The sequence below is a fragment of the Lithobates pipiens genome, unplaced genomic scaffold (genome assembly GCF_037356315.1).
Source record: "Lithobates pipiens isolate NorthernLeopardFrog02 unplaced genomic scaffold, aLitPip1_a1.2 Scaffold_10, whole genome shotgun sequence".
Classification (NCBI taxonomy): domain Eukaryota; kingdom Metazoa; phylum Chordata; class Amphibia; order Anura; family Ranidae; genus Lithobates; species Lithobates pipiens.
Window position 1 is genome coordinate 25,746,818 of NW_027507686.1, and position 15,734 is coordinate 25,762,551.

A 15,734-nucleotide genomic window follows, 5' to 3' on the forward strand; every position below is an offset into this window, starting at 1 on the left:
TTCCCCACCCACCGCAGTGAGATGGGCACTGAAGCAGAAAGTCAGCCGATAGCCAGTAGAGTGCAGGGGGAGAAGTTCAAGGAGACCCCACGTCAGGAGAGGCTTCACTGGAGACACCGGAAGGGAGAAGAGAGACCGAGACACACTGAGCATGAAGAATGGGGGAATTGACTGACACTGAGAGCAGGTGAGTGCCAGTGTCACTAATCCCATCCATCTCTCCACCATCCCTCTGCCCCTGATCCCATCCATCCCTCTGATCCCATCCATCCCACCATTCCTCTGCCCCTGATCCCATCTCCCCCCACATTTTCACAGCTCTTACGGCAAAGAAGCCTTTCTGTTTTTCCTCTAGATGTAACGGATTGAGTAGATCACTCTACGCTGCCACTTTGTTTTATATATATATATATATATATATATATATATATATATATATATATTATACATACATACACACACACAAGCTGTAAGCCCCCAGCGATCTACTCTATATACAAGCTGTACGCCCCCCCAGCGATCTACTCTATATACAAGCTGTACGCCCCCCCAGCGATCTACTCTATATACAAGCTGTACGCCCCCCCCCAGCGATCTACTCTACATACAAGCTGTACGCCCCCCCCCAGCGATCTACTCTACATACAAGCTGTACGCCCCCCCCAGCGATCTACTCTACATACAAGCTGTACGCCCCCCCCAGCGATCTACTCTACATACAAGCTGTACGCCCCCCCAGCGATCTACTCTACATACAAGCTGTACGCCCCCTCCAGCGATCTACTCTACATACAAGCTGTACGCCCCCTCCAGCGATCTACTCTACATACAAGCTGTACGCCCCCTCCAGCGATCTACTCTACATACAAGCTGTACGCCCCCTCCAGCGATCTACTCTACATACAAGCTGTACGCCCCCTCCAGCGATCTACTCTACATACAAGCTGTACGCCCCCTCCAGCGATCTACTCTACATACAAGCTGTACGCCCCCCCCAGCGATCTACTCTACATACAAGCTGTACGCCCCCCCCAGCGATCTACTCTACATACAAGCTGTACGCCCCCCCCAGCGATCTACTCTACATACAAGCTGTACGCCCCCCCCAGCGATCTACTCTACATACAAGCTGTACGCCCCCCCCAGCGATCTACTCTACATACAAGCTGTACGCCCCCTCCAGCGATCTACTCTACATACAAGCTGTACGCCCCCCCCAGCGATCTACTCTACATACAAGCTGTACGCCCCCCCCAGCGATCTACTCTACATACAAGCTGTACGCCCCCCCCAGCGATCTACTCTACATACAAGCTGTACGCCCCCCCCAGCGATCTACTCTACATACAAGCTGTACGCCCCCCCCCAGCGATCTACTCTATATACAAGCTGTACGCCCCCCCCAGCGATCTACTCTATATACAAGCTGTACGCCCCCCCAGCGATCTACTCTATATACAAGCTGTACGCCCCCAGCGATCTACTCTATATACAAGCTGTACGCCCCCAGCGATCTACTCTATATACAAGCTGTACGCCCCCAGCGATCTACTCTATATACAAGCTGTATGCCCCCAGCGATCTACTCTATATACAAGCTGTACGCCCCCAGCGATCTACTCTATATACAAGCTGTACGCCCCCCAGCGATCTACTCTATATACAAGCTGTACGCCCCCCAGCGATCTACTCTATATACAAGCTGTACGCCCCCCAGCGATCTACTCTATATACAAGCTGTACGCCCCCCAGCGATCTACTCTATATACAAGCTGTACGCCCCCCAGCGATCTACTCTATATACAAGCTGTACACCCCCCAGCGATCTAATATTTAATATATATATATATATATATATATATATATATATTAATCTGTACACCCCAGTGAATGATCAGTTCTATAGTATCTATATAGACCCCCCCAAATGACTTCTATATATGATATAATATATACACTTCCCAGTGATTGATCGGTTACAGATTCTTTATAATATCTGTACACCCCCAATGATTGAACAGGGATAGGAGATTTTATAGATGGATGGATGGATATATAGATCACCCCCCTCCAGTGATTGAAGAGTGACAGATGTCTGGGGTCACGTGACTCTCCTTCCTCCACACTGATACATGACATCCTCTGGGTGATACATTGTATACACATTGTATCAGAGCTCCTGCCGGGCACATACACCGCGCTGTGCTGCCTCTGGGTCCCGGAGCTGTACCCACAGGGGCCCCTCCTCAGCCTCCAGCCCGCTCCCCGTCTCCCCCCCTCACCTAGCTGCCGCTCTCCTCCATTGTCCCCTCGGCCTCCGCCGGCCACACAGACCCACCGACTGGCTGTGGTCGCCACTTCCGGGGTCGCTGCTGGGATCGGCTCTTTCCGGAGGCGCAGGCGGCGCCTCTCGACAGAGTTCGGACGTGATCTCTCCTCGCATGCGCATCACTCCCCGCGTGTATGTGCGGCCATGTTTGTTAATGGTGGGCTTCCGTGCACAGGCGCTGTGCGGCGGCCATGTTGGTTGAGGGCAGGCTTCAGTTGAAGGGTACTGTATGGACGCTATGTTGGTTCACAGGCTTTCGTCATAGAGTACTGTGCGGCTGCTATGTTGGTTGAGGGCAGATTTGCATGAACTCTGAATTAGGAATCTTTGGGATAATAAAGTAACTAGAAATGGAAAATTATAAACTCTAACAAGCAGGGCCCTCTGATTCCTGCTGCATTGAATTGTTTTGTAACTGTACTGTTTGCCCCCGCGTTGTAAAGTGCTGCGCAAACTGTTGGGCGCAATATAAATCCTGAATAATAATAATAGTAATATAATCCCAAATTATAAAATATCAAAGCCTATACTTGCAGTGTACAGCCAATTCTGTTTTGTGGCGAGAAAGAAAGAAAGCAGGTGAAATAATAAAAAAAAAAAGAATAAAATACGCCAACATTTACATTTTTTTTTACGTTGTCATAATATTCTACATGCCAGTTTAAAAAAGTAGAGGAAATTAAGAAAATGGAGGACTTAATTCTTACAAAACGCCATCAAAAGGACCAATACACTAAGATGTGGACACCCTGGAACATGTATATCTTCTCTAATGAGGGGCGGACCCTGTTTGAGGGCAATATGGTAGACTAAATAAATGTAAATTGAGTAACATCTTGAGGGAAGCACGCTCCCCACCTCCCTCTCCTTATTATTGGAAGGGAAGGGTTGGTTTCCCTCCCCCCTCCTAATCCCCTCCCCTTCCCCCCCCTTTGTGTTTTTTTTTTTGAGGGGGGGGGGGGGGGGGTTGAGTTTTTCTTTGGTTTTTATTAAGGCAGGCAGGGAAAATTTAAGGCAGGAAGTACAGGGACACATATGGCAACAGTATAACTTGATAGAACAGATGTCTAGATATGGAGAAATAGCGTTAGAGAGTCAGGTGACCGTTTATTTTTTTTGGGGGGGGGGGGTTTCTTTGGTTTTTATTAACCACTTTCAGACCGGACCATTTTGCTGGGTTAAGACCAGACCACTTTTTGCGATTCGGCACTGCGTCGCTTTAACCGACAATTGCACGGTTGTGCGACATCCCTCTCAAACAAAATGACATCCTTTCTTTTGGTGGTATTTGATCGCCCCTGCGGTTTTTATTTTTTGAACTATAAACAAAAATAGAGCGAAAATTTGGAAAAAAAAAAAATTTTTTTTACTTTTTGTTATAATAAATATCTCCCAAAAATATATAAAAAAAATGTTTTCCCTCAGTTTAGGCCGATACGTATTCTTCTACATATTTTTGGTAAAAAAAAATGCAATAAGCGATTGTTGATTGGTTTGCGCAAAAGTTATAGCGTTTACAAAATAGGGGATCGTTTTATGGAATTTTTATTAATAATTTGTTTTTTACTAGTAATGGCGGCGATCAGTGATTTTTATTGTGACTGCGACATTATGGCGGACACATCGGACATTTTTGCCACATTTTTGGGACCATTGTCATTTATACAGCAATCATTGCTATACAAATGCACTGATTCCTGTGTAAATGACACTGGCAGTGAAGGGGTTAACCAGTGGGTGGCAGTGTAGGGGTTAAGTGTGTCCTAGGGGAGTGTTACTATCTGTGGGGGGCTGGGCTTTGTGTTAGTGAACACTGATCTCTGCTCCAATCACAGGGAGCAGAGATCAGTGTCACTTGTTGCTAGGCAAAACGGGGAGATGCTGTTTACAACGGCATCTCCACGTTCAGCCTCCCCGTGAGACGATCGTGGGTATCCCCGCAGCGATCGAGTCCGCGGGACCCGCGACCGGACTCACGGGGGTATCCGACCGGCACGCGATGGCAGGGCGGCATATAGAAATGGACGTACCTGTACGCCAATATGCCTGCCTGTGCCATTCTGCCGACGTACATCGGCGTGCGCCAGTCGGGAACTGGTTAAGATTGGGAAAATTTGAGGCAGGAAGTACAGGGACACATATGACAACAGGGTATAACGTGATAGAACAGATGTCTAGACATGGAGAAATAGCGTAAGAGAGTCAGGTGACTGTTGGGAAGAGTAAATATGTTTATCAGGTTATATATATATGTTCAAGATGATATGTTTTAGATGAACGATATAAGTTTGATTTATATGAACTGTTGTCATTATTAAAAAAAAAAAAAAAGTGCCAATATATTAGACTGGGCCTGGGAGACGCAGTATATTTATTTTAATGGAAATACATTTGGTGTGGCAGTTTTGGGCGCACTAAGAAAAAAATATATTTTCTTTTGGAGAGGGGAACACAGTCACACAGTCTGTGACCCCCATCGGGGGGGGAGGTAGGTGTCCTTCATTTCCTGTCCCGGTGACACCTGTACAAGAAATGTGGGGTGCAGTAGTCACTGCGACAGGAAGATACAGACTGCATTATTGCATTATAAAAATAAAGACTTTATTTAAAGGGTAGTGTATGAAGAGAACAGACCCCCAGCGGAGGGAGTGGGTATAACCCTAGCATACCTCCCAACTGTCCCTGATTTGGAGCAATGTCCCTCTGTCCCTCATTCCTCCTCATTTGTCCCTCATTTTGGTCTCATCTATATAAATGTATGTGAAATGCACTTTTTACCTATTTAAGCCCTTGTACACACGGTCGGACATTCCGGCAACCAAATCCATCGGATTTTGTCTGACGGATTTTGTCCAAAACTGTTGCATACACACAGTCAGACAAAGTTGTCAGAAAATCCGATCATACTTAACGTGATGACGTTATTTCGTTAGGATAGGACTACGTTCAGGCTAGTAGCCAATAGCTTTGGTGTAGGAATTTGATCTGAGCATGCGTGGCACTTCGTCCGATTGGAATTCTCTACACATGATCGGATCATGTTGTCGGAAAATTTTATAGCCCAGCTGGAAAACTTGGTCCGTCGGATACTCCGACGGAAACAGTCCAATGGAGCCCACACACAGTCAGATTATCCGACAACGCGGTCCGATCGGACATTGTCCATCGGAATATCCGACCGTGTGTACAAGGGCTAAAAGTGTTTTCCAGCACTAAACTTTTTCATCTGATCTCTAAATTGCTGCACTACTATAATACCACTACTATTCCTTTTTATTGGCTTTTGGAATTTACAAATACAGCAATTTAGAAATCGGATGAAAGGTTTAGCGATGGGAAACACTTTTTGAAGGATAAAAAGTGCATTTTATATACAACTATATAGATCAGACCAAAATGAGGGACAAATGAGGAGGAATGAGGGACAGAGGGACATTGCTACTGTGACGGACTGGGGTTTATATGGTCACAAAACAGACACCCCAAAGCAAAGTACATATTCATTTTTTTTTTATATTTCTAAACATGTCCCTTCTATTCTATTAATAACCAGTAGATGGCAGAGAAGGTACACAAACAGAGTCTATATAAGGCCACACACCATGTGACTGGAAATTAAACTACTTCCAGCCATAAAGTCAGTGGTCATATCTCATGCTGTTTGTGTGATTCTTTGCAGGTATGTTCTCTAAATTGTTTCTAATCTGTATTAACCTGTGATAGAAAGATTCCTAAACATCTTGAGCAGATGCAGAAAAAGTCTCAGCAGATTTTATGCTATAGTTTTGCTGTAATTAGAAGTTTAGAACAGCATGTGTCAGAAACAAGTGAAAAGTGCATAAGAACATGAAAATACTGCATTAGTCAGAACAAATGTCTATTATCAGCACTAAACCTTTCTAAATAGGTATATTTAAACCTGATTTATTGGAAATTGCATAGATTTATAGAAGCACATGTTTTCTGTTATTTAATATAGAAAAAAACCTATTGTATGTAAAGCTTATGTATTGCATCATACAGACATGCCATGTGCACCATCTAGTGGTTAAAAAAGAGTACTACCATGAAAATATTTGTATTAAAGCAATGCATTGCTAGTATGATTATTGCACACTTAAAGTGTACCAGAGAGATAAAGATAATTATCTATAACACTGAATAACAGGGATATATATGTTATTAAATTTAGTAATGTTCATTGTTGCAACTACGTTTTAAAATACTTTAGTTAAAATCGGTATTATATATATTGTTAATGTTTATAAACATGTGACTATAAAAATGTAAAAGATGTATTGTTATGTAAAAATTAAACTACTTCCAGCCATAAAGTCAGTGGTCATATCTCATGCTGTTTGTGTGATTCTTTGCAGTCCACGCCAAGCTGATCACCTTATCTCATCGCGTCTACAATCATCGGCTCTCTTAATTCACATTTTGAGGCCGGTAACACTCCAAATCAGGGACAGTTGGGAGCTATGAATGTGCATTTGTGGTCCCGGTCCAGGTGCGAATTCAGTAAAAAATTCGGACCAGTTCGCACCTGAACCGATGAACTAAAATGCACCGGAGCCCAGGCTGAAAATTATGGCCGCACATATGTGAACCCAGCCTGAAGGCGTGATGGAGATTGGTGTCCCCTAACCGCGCTGTGGTTGGCGTGCGTCATGGTGCACTGCTCCGCCTATCATGGCGGATGTCTCCTTTCTTGGACATTTTGGTGCATTGCCATCCCATTTATTGGAATAGACTGCCTTCTAGAAGCAAATACTCACCTCTGCCCCAACAATCCGACCTCTGCAAGGTCCCGGCCTCAGCAACATCTCCTTTCAGGTGTCATGTCTTGAGGTGCCTTCATTGGCTGGCGGAGGATGACGTATTTTCTGCACATACGTAGGAGCTCATTCATCTCGGCACACAGGCACAATGCCGAATATGTCTCCTGAGGTCCCCTGCCAGTGCCGACATCTTCTTCCCCCACTTGCAATTTTTTAATTTTGTCACCATAGTTCCACTTGGCCTCCGGAAGATTTACCCCCTTCATGACCAGGCCATTTTTTATGATACAGCACTGCATTAATTTAAGTGGCATTTGTGCAGTCATGCAAAGCTGTAACCAAATAAAATTTGTGGCATTTTTTATTCGCAAATAGAGCCTTCTTTTGGTGGTATTTGATGACCACTGCAATTTTTATTTTTGTGCTATATAAGCAAAAAAAAAGGACTGTCAAATTAGAAAAACAAATAAATAAATTATATATATATATATATATATATATATATATATATATATATATATTTTTTTTTTTTTTTTTTTTTTACTTTCTGCTATAAAACATATTCTATAAAAAATAAAAATATCTTATTTCTTCAAAAATTTCCACCAGTATGTATTCTGATACATGTTTTTGGTAAAAGAAATCCCAATAAGCGTATATATTGACTGGTTTGTGCAAAGGCTATAGCATCTACAAACTGTGGGCTATATACTGGAATTTTTATTTCATTAAAGCGGAGTTCCACCCAAAAATGGAACTTCCGCTTTAAGGGAGGTGGTTAACATGTCTGCTCACCAGTGCACAAAGCAAGGTCCATAAAGACATGGGCGAGCGAGTTTGGGGTGAAGGAACTTGACCGGCCTGCACAGAGTCCTGACCTCAACCCGACAGAACACCTTTGGGATGAATTAGAGCAGAGACTGCGAGCCAGGCCTTCTCATCCAACGTCAGTGCCTGACCTCACAAATGCTCTTCTGGAAGAATGGTCAAACATCCCCATAGACACACTCCTAAACCTTGTGGACAGCCTTCCCAGAAGAGATGAAGCTGTTATAGCTGAAAAGGGCAGGCCAACTCAATATTGAACCCCAAGGACTAAGACTGGGATGCCATTAAAGTTCATGTGTGTGTTAAGGCAGGTGTTCCAATACATTTGGTGATATAGTGTACTGTATATCTGATTCTGTAAAGCGCAGCCACCCTGTAGCAGTAAATCTGCTATGGGGTGGTCAGCAAGTGGTTAAAATATATGTAAACCCTCACTTTGTAAAGCAACCCATTCAGTTTAAATTAGAAATGAAAGGCAAAACATTTGTTTATAGAACATTATAAATACCTTTTTTTTCCCCCTTTTTTTTTTATAAGTGATTACATTCCCTCTGTTCTCAGCTGCATAAAGAGCTCAGAGGGCTGGGGGAGTAGAAACAGCAGTACACTGATCTTCCAAGTGGATGGCTGTGGCGGTGGGATGGGTGAGGGTGTGTCAGGACAAGTATTATCATTGGAGGAGAACAGGCTGTGTTCTCAACACAGCTAGAGAACTGACCACGATGTGCTCACAAGCCTAGTGTGGTCAGTGTTTAATAGGAAAGCAGGAGGGACTGGCAGGAACACCGGGGATTTCACATAAAGGAAGCAATACCAAGAGAACAGGAGACTTTCTCATACAAGTACATGGTACAGCAGGTACAAATTACACATTCTTTAACCACATACCGACCAGCCGCCACAGTTATACTGCAGCAACATGGCTCGGCTGTGCGAATCGCTGTCATGGTGCGTTGGTACCATAGGCGGCCCCCTTCAGTTAGAACATGTACTAGGACACATTTAACCCCTTCACTGCCCCCTAGTGGTTACCCCATTCACTGCCAGTGACATTTTCACAGTAATCAATGCAATTTTCTAGCATTGATTGCTGTAAAAATGCCAATGGTCCCAAAAATGGGTCAAAATTGTTCTAAGTGTCCGCCATAATGTCGCAGTACCGATAAAAATCGCAGATCACCGCCATTACTAGTAAAAAAAAAATAATAATAAAAAAGCCATAAAACTATCCCCTATTTTGTAGACGCTACAACTTTTGCACAAACCAATTTTTACCAAAAATATGTAGAAGAATACGTATCGGTCTAAACTGAAAAAAAAAATGTTATTTTTTTTATATATATATTTGGGGGATATTTATTATAGCAAAAATTAAAAAATATTGTGTTTTTTTTTTTTCAAAATTGTCACTTTTTTTTGTTTATAGCGCAAAAAATAAAAACCGCAGAGGTGATCAAATATCACCAAAAGAAATCTCTATTTGTGGGGAAAAAAAGGATGTCAATTTTGTTTGGGTGCAATGTCGCACGACCACGCAATTGTCAGTTAAAGCGACGCAGTGCCGAATCGCAAAAAGTGCTCCGGTCAGGAAGGGGGGAAAATCTTCCGGGGCTGAAGTGGTTAAATGTTAGCGGAGGGGAGGGGGAGCTGGGGCTGCTGTTATTATTGTTCCAAAGTTCAATGATATTCACCTCCAAAGGATTCTATAAACTATGAGAGCCGTGAAGCCAACGGACCGACACCTGACTCCAGCTACAACTGCCAGGTACAGGTGATCGACTAAAAAGCGATCTGTCTAATGGTGGCCATATAAGCTTTGACCTTTTTTTTTTTTTATCCAATCAATCTACAATTTGATCAGAAAGATTGAGTCTGCAAAAAAAAAAAAATGAACAGCCATAACTTCCCTTCCAATTATTTTAGACTCAATTTTGATTGGATTCGATCAAACTGAGTCTACCGGCCAGGGAGGAAAATGATTAATCGTTTTGCATCGATTGGCAGCAGCAAGATACTTTGTTCATGAATTCCATTGTAGTTTGATCAATGAAATTGTGAGGTTACATGGTGGAAATAGAAATAGGATCAATGAGTCAGGCTCGGTTCACACAGTGGGCGGCACGACTTGCAGCGCCGCGACCTGCCGCAACCTGCCGCGACCTGCACACGATCAGCGGCGACTTGCAAAACGACTTCTGTATAGAAGTCAATGCAAGTCGCCCGAAGTCGCCGCAAAAGTAGTACTGGAACCTTTTTTCTAAGTCGGAGCGACTTGAGTCGCTCCTATTAGAACGGTTCCATAGTACAGAACGGAGCGCGACTTGTCAGGCGGCGAAGTCGCCTGGACAAGTCGCCCCTGTGTGAACCGAGCCTGATGATTGTGTTACAATAGCATCCTAAATATAGATCCACTTTCCCATGTGCAGCATATCAGTTGAATGGGTTGTCGTCGACTATAGATTGATTTGATTTCATCGCAGGAGATGGTTGTAAAGCCCCATACACACTATCAGATTTTCTGCTGATTTTTTTCCTTCAGATTTATCAAAACCATATAATATGAGGTCAAACCTTAGGATTTTCAATGTGTATGCAATCAGGCAGGGCCCTTCTACTACATGGTTTTGGTAAATCTGAAGGAAAAAATCAGCAGAAAATCTGATAGTGTGTGTGGGGCTTGAAAGAAATCAATTAAGGTGTATGGCCACCATGACATTATGTTCACACTTGATCTGAGTCTCGGGTTATTTTGTGGTTGTTGTTGTTTTTTTGTTTTTTTTTTTAGCAATCGTAAATTTTTGTGAGTGTTTGAGGGCTCGTTCACACCGGAAGATGTTGCGGGAAACCCGTGTTCTGTGCGTGGGCGTGCAATCTGCTTCTGGTGTCAATACACTCACCGGCCACTTCATTAGGTACACCTGTTCAATTGCTTGGTAACACAAATTGCTAATCAGCCAATCACGTGGCACCAACTCAATGCATTAATGCATTTAGGCATCTAGACGCGGTGGAGACGACTTGCTGAAGTTCAAACCGAGCATCAGAATGGGGAAGAAAGGGGATTTAGGTGACTTTGAACGTGACATGGTTGTTGGTGCCAGATGGGCTGGTCTGAGTATTACAAAAACTGCTGATCTACTGGGATTTTCACACACAATCATCTCACGGGTTTGCAGAGAATGGTCCGAAAAAGAGAAAATATCCAGTGAGTGGTGGTTGTATGGAGGAAAATGCCCTGTTTGTGTCAGAGGTCAGAGGAGAATGGGATGATAGAAAGGCAACAGAAAGCCAAATAACCACTTGTTACAACCAAGGTATGCAGAATACCATCTCTGAAGGCACAACACATCGAACCTTGAAGCAGATGGGCTACAGCAGCAGAAGTCAACACCGGGTGCCACTCCTGTCATCTAAGAACAGGAAACTGAGGCTACAATTCGCACAGATCACCAAAATTGGACAATAGAAGATTGGAAAAACGTTGCCTGGTCTGACGAGTCTCGATTTCAGCTGCGACATTCAGATGTTGGGGTCAGAATTTGGTGTAAATAACATGAAAGCATGGATCCATCCTGCCTTGGCAAACTTACCTATCAACGGTTCAGGCTGGTGGTGGTGTAATGGTGTGGGGGGGATATTTTCTTGGCACACTTTTGGCCTCTTAGTACCAATTGGGCATCGTTTAAACCCCACGACCTACCTGAGTATTGTTGCTGACCATGTCCATCCCTTTATGACTACAGTGTCCCCATCTTCTGATGGATCCTTCCAGCAGGATAATGCACCATGTCACAAAGATCCGATCATCTCACCACAATACATTGAGGTCACTGTACTCCAATGGTCTCCACACTCACCAGATCTCAATCCAATAGAGCTCCACACTCACCAGATCTCATCCAACAGAGCACATTTGGGATGTGGTGGAATGGGAGATTCACTTAATGGATGTGCAGCCGACAAATCTGCAGCAACTGTGTGATGCTATCGTGTCACTATGGAGCAAAATCTCTGAGGAATGTTTCCAACACCTTGTTGAATCTATGCCACCAAGAATGAAGGCAAAAGGGGGCCCAACCCGGGACTAGCAAGGTGTACCTAATAAAGTGGCCGGTGAGTGTAGATTCCTAATGGCACCCCAAACGCAGATCACAAACCCAGTGCGTTGCCTGCACAGGATTGCATAGTACTGCAGTACCATGTGATCTGGTCGCAGTGCCTTTTTAACAGTAGAGCACGCCCTTCTGTTGGCACGATCCAGTGCGATTTCAGCCTCTTCAAATTCCTGTTCACTGAATTGCAAAGGAACGTGGAGCAAGTTCCTTCGTGTGAACCGGCACTAAGCTTTGATCGTTTTTTGTTTTTCACAAGAAAATAGATGTTTTTTTTTTTTTTAAATCATTTAACGGAAAGCTAGTTAATAGAGAATGTGATATATATGCATCTTTGCACTTTTTACACACATTTTTCAGGCACTCCCACTGAAATCTTTTTGGGGCCAAAAAGCTTGAAGCTCACGTATATTTTTCCATGCAGGCGCTGCACTCAGGTGTGAACAGGCACAATTGGTAATCATGTGATTTCAGATGCTGAGCGTCTTGGAAGTTAGCTCGGGGGTGGATGGATCCTGATTGGCTGATGGAATCCTGATCAGTGGGTGTCACCGGGCAGGTAGGAAATTTGCTTCTATGTGTAAAAGTAAGTAAATTGTTAAAAGTCCATTTATGCTGCAACAATTCCCATGGAGCCCATCTGCTGTACACTATGGTGTCAGCACAGGAAGGCGTTCAGGATACAGGTAGTATTGTCTATGTCGGGTGGACTCTTCCTGCACAGCAGCTTGAAGATCAGCACACAGCAGAGACTATTTGATTTACTGTTTACCACTCGGACTGGGTAGGATCTGCAATGAGAAGGGCTTTGCTGTTTGGTGTTCTTCACACAGAGGGGGCTAAGGAAAAGGGGGCATTCTGAAAGGTATCTATCTGCAATGACAAGGGAGTTCTCTACTCCCATGTCCACACCTACAAACTGCTCACAGTAACATCAATACCTCCCAACTGTCCCGGATTTCGAGGGACTGTCCCTAAATTGGAGCAATGTCCCTCTGTCTCTCATTCCTTCTCATTTGTCCCTCATTTTGGTCTGATCCATATAGATATATATAAAATTCACTTTTTATCTATCAAAAAGTGTTTTCCCAGAGCTAAACCTTTCATCTGATTTCTAAATTGATGCATTTGTAAATTCCAAAAGCCAATATAAAGGAATAGTAGTGGTAAAAAAAAAGCACTTGTGGGTTTAACCAATCTTATTTTTTTGTATAATTCTCCTTTAAGGGGGTGTGGCAAGGGGTGTGTCCTATACCTGCATACTTTTGCTGATAGGTGTCCCTCATTCTCATCTCAGAAAGTTGGGAGGTATGGTAACATCTCCCTCCCCCAATTCATAGCCTTTGCTATGAAGATTTAGGAGCCCTATGTTGAAGCCACAAGAGCCACAGAGAAGAACATTTCCCCAAGAGATACAGGTAAGAAAAAAATGTGTGAGGGGGACAAGCTATGCGCAGGGAGTGGGAGGTATATGAGGAATGTATTAGGTTTGCCAACCTGATGCCAATCTGATGCTGCTGATCTCCTGCAACCTCTTTGCAGCCTTTTACTGTCTGCACTCCAGCAATGGCTGCATGGCACTTGACATCAGTGACAACGATGGATCATGCCTGTGTATTTAAACAATTATTTGTAGTCTCCATTGAAAACCAGTGTGACAGGGTGACAACACAGGAGCATGATTGGGAGACAGGACAGAGTATTGTCACCCTAACAGAAATTGCCTGAAGAACCGTCGTGGTGGGATCACACTAGGGATCATTTTAACCAGTTTCCGCCCACGCTGTAGCCAAAAGACGGATACAGTGCAGGCTTACTTTGCTGGGAGGGCATACATGGACGTCCTCCTGTGATCGCACTGCCCCCTTTGGATTCAGCTGATCGCAGATTGGGGTAAAGGGCCAATCACAGCCGATCAGGATGTAAACACAAGCCGGTTATCAGCCAATAATCGGCTTGTGTTAAAGGGACATCGGCACTTATTATCAGAGCACTGATTATCAATGTCCTGATTATCAGTGTAGGCAAAACAGTGCCCTCCAGTGCTTCCCATCAGTATCACCTTTCAGTGCTGCTTATCAGTGCCCATCAGTGCCTCCTCATTAGTGTCACCTATCAGTGCCCATTAGTGCCTCCTCATCAGTGTCACCTATCAGTGCCGCCTACCAGGGCCCATCAGTGCTGCCTCTCAATGTCACCTATCAGTGCCCATCAGTTCAGCCTCATCAGTGCCTCCTCATCAGTGCCGCCTATCAGAGCCCATCAGTGCTGCCTCATCAGTGCCCATCAGGAAGTCAGATCACAGCAGGAATTTGGAGACGGCAGAGAGAAAAGCGGAGTTCCCCTTTAAAAAGTAAAAACAGCTTCTCCGTTTTTTTTTAACCTGCTCCTGAATGCTGAAATCTTGTTTGAAACTATTTCATTATGATTCATTTTTTTCCTGCAGATTCCATAGAATCGAATACTAAAGAATGTGTATTTTTTTTTTTTTTTATATCTGTCTTCTTTTTCCAAAACGAGATTGTTACGGAACAGTGTTGTTATGTGGAAAGAATTCATGAAAAATGTGATTGCTGTGAAGTGCTCTTCTGGCTACAAAGAATCCTAATAAACTATGTGACCGGCTCAGTGTTCTCTATATAAAACTGCGATATATGTTAAAACTATATAAATGTATAATAATAATAATATTAGTGTGTGACTGCACACCTTCCAATTTTTAAACTTGAGCGTACCTTAAAGAAGAACTTCATAAAAAATAGTCAGGGTCTACTTAGCAAACAGAAACCTTGGAGACAATGAACACTTTCGAAAGAAGCACCAGTTCTATATAGTGTGTATAGTGCAGGAGTCTGTAAGGCAGAGTGCAGGGGTCAGGAGTATGTAACACACTGTGTGTTGTAATCAGTGCAAGATTTAGGAGTACAAAACACACAGAAAGCAGGGATCAGGAGAACAAAACAAAAAGAGTGCAAGAGTCAGAAGAATGTGGTGGGTATGTTCTGGAGATCATGATTGCTCTATGTTCAGAGATCAGGAGTGCGCTATGTGCAGAATTCAGGAGTGGGCTACGTACAGAGTGCAGAGTTCAGGAGTGAGCTACGTACAGAGTGCAGAGTTCAGGAGTGGGCTACGTACAGAGTGCAGAGTTCAGGAGTGGGCTACGTACAGAGTGCAGAGTTCAGGAGTGGGCTACGTACAGAGTGCAGAGTTCAGGAGTGGGCTATGTACAGAGTGCAGAGTTCAGGAGTGTGCTATGTACAGAGTATAGAATTCAGGAGTGTGCTATATGCAGAGTTTAAGAGTGTGCTACATACAAAGTGCAGAGTTCAGGAGTGTGCTATGTACAGAGTGCAGAGTTCAGGAGTGTGCTATGTACGGAATGCAGAGTTCAGGAGTGTGGTATGTACAGAGTGCAGTGTTCAGGAGTGCACTGTGTACAGAGTGCAGGGTCCAAGAGTGCGCTATATATAGAATGCAGGGTCCAGGAGTGTGCTAGGTACGGAATGCAGAGTTCAGGAGTGTGCTATGTACGGAATGCAGAGTTCAGGAGTGTGCTATGTACGGAATGCAGCGTTCAGGAGTGCGCTTTGTGCAGAGTTCAGGAGTTCACCATGTACAAAGTATAGAATTCAGGAGTTTACTTTGTGCAGAGTTCAGGAGTGCACTACATAAAGTGTTGGG

The 15,734-nt window shown here is 43.8% G+C and overlaps 2 protein-coding genes across 3 annotated transcripts in view; one reads left to right on the forward strand and one right to left on the reverse strand.

Moving 5' to 3' along the window:
- The window catches only part of ZDHHC7 (zDHHC palmitoyltransferase 7), a 46,227-nt gene extending 43,780 nt beyond the window's left edge, over nt 1-2,447 (reverse strand). Inside the window, exon 1 of one of the 2 annotated variants that reach the window (XM_077453084.1) lies at nt 2,283-2,447. The gene's annotated coding sequence lies outside the window, so the exon portion shown is untranslated. The remainder of the gene's footprint in view (nt 1-2,282) is intronic. The other variant, XM_077453094.1, reaches the window with a different exon arrangement.
- The window catches only part of LOC143941436 (uncharacterized), a gene marked incomplete in the record, with an annotated part of 69,624 nt that overhangs the window by 10,615 nt on the left and 43,275 nt on the right, over nt 1-15,734 (forward strand).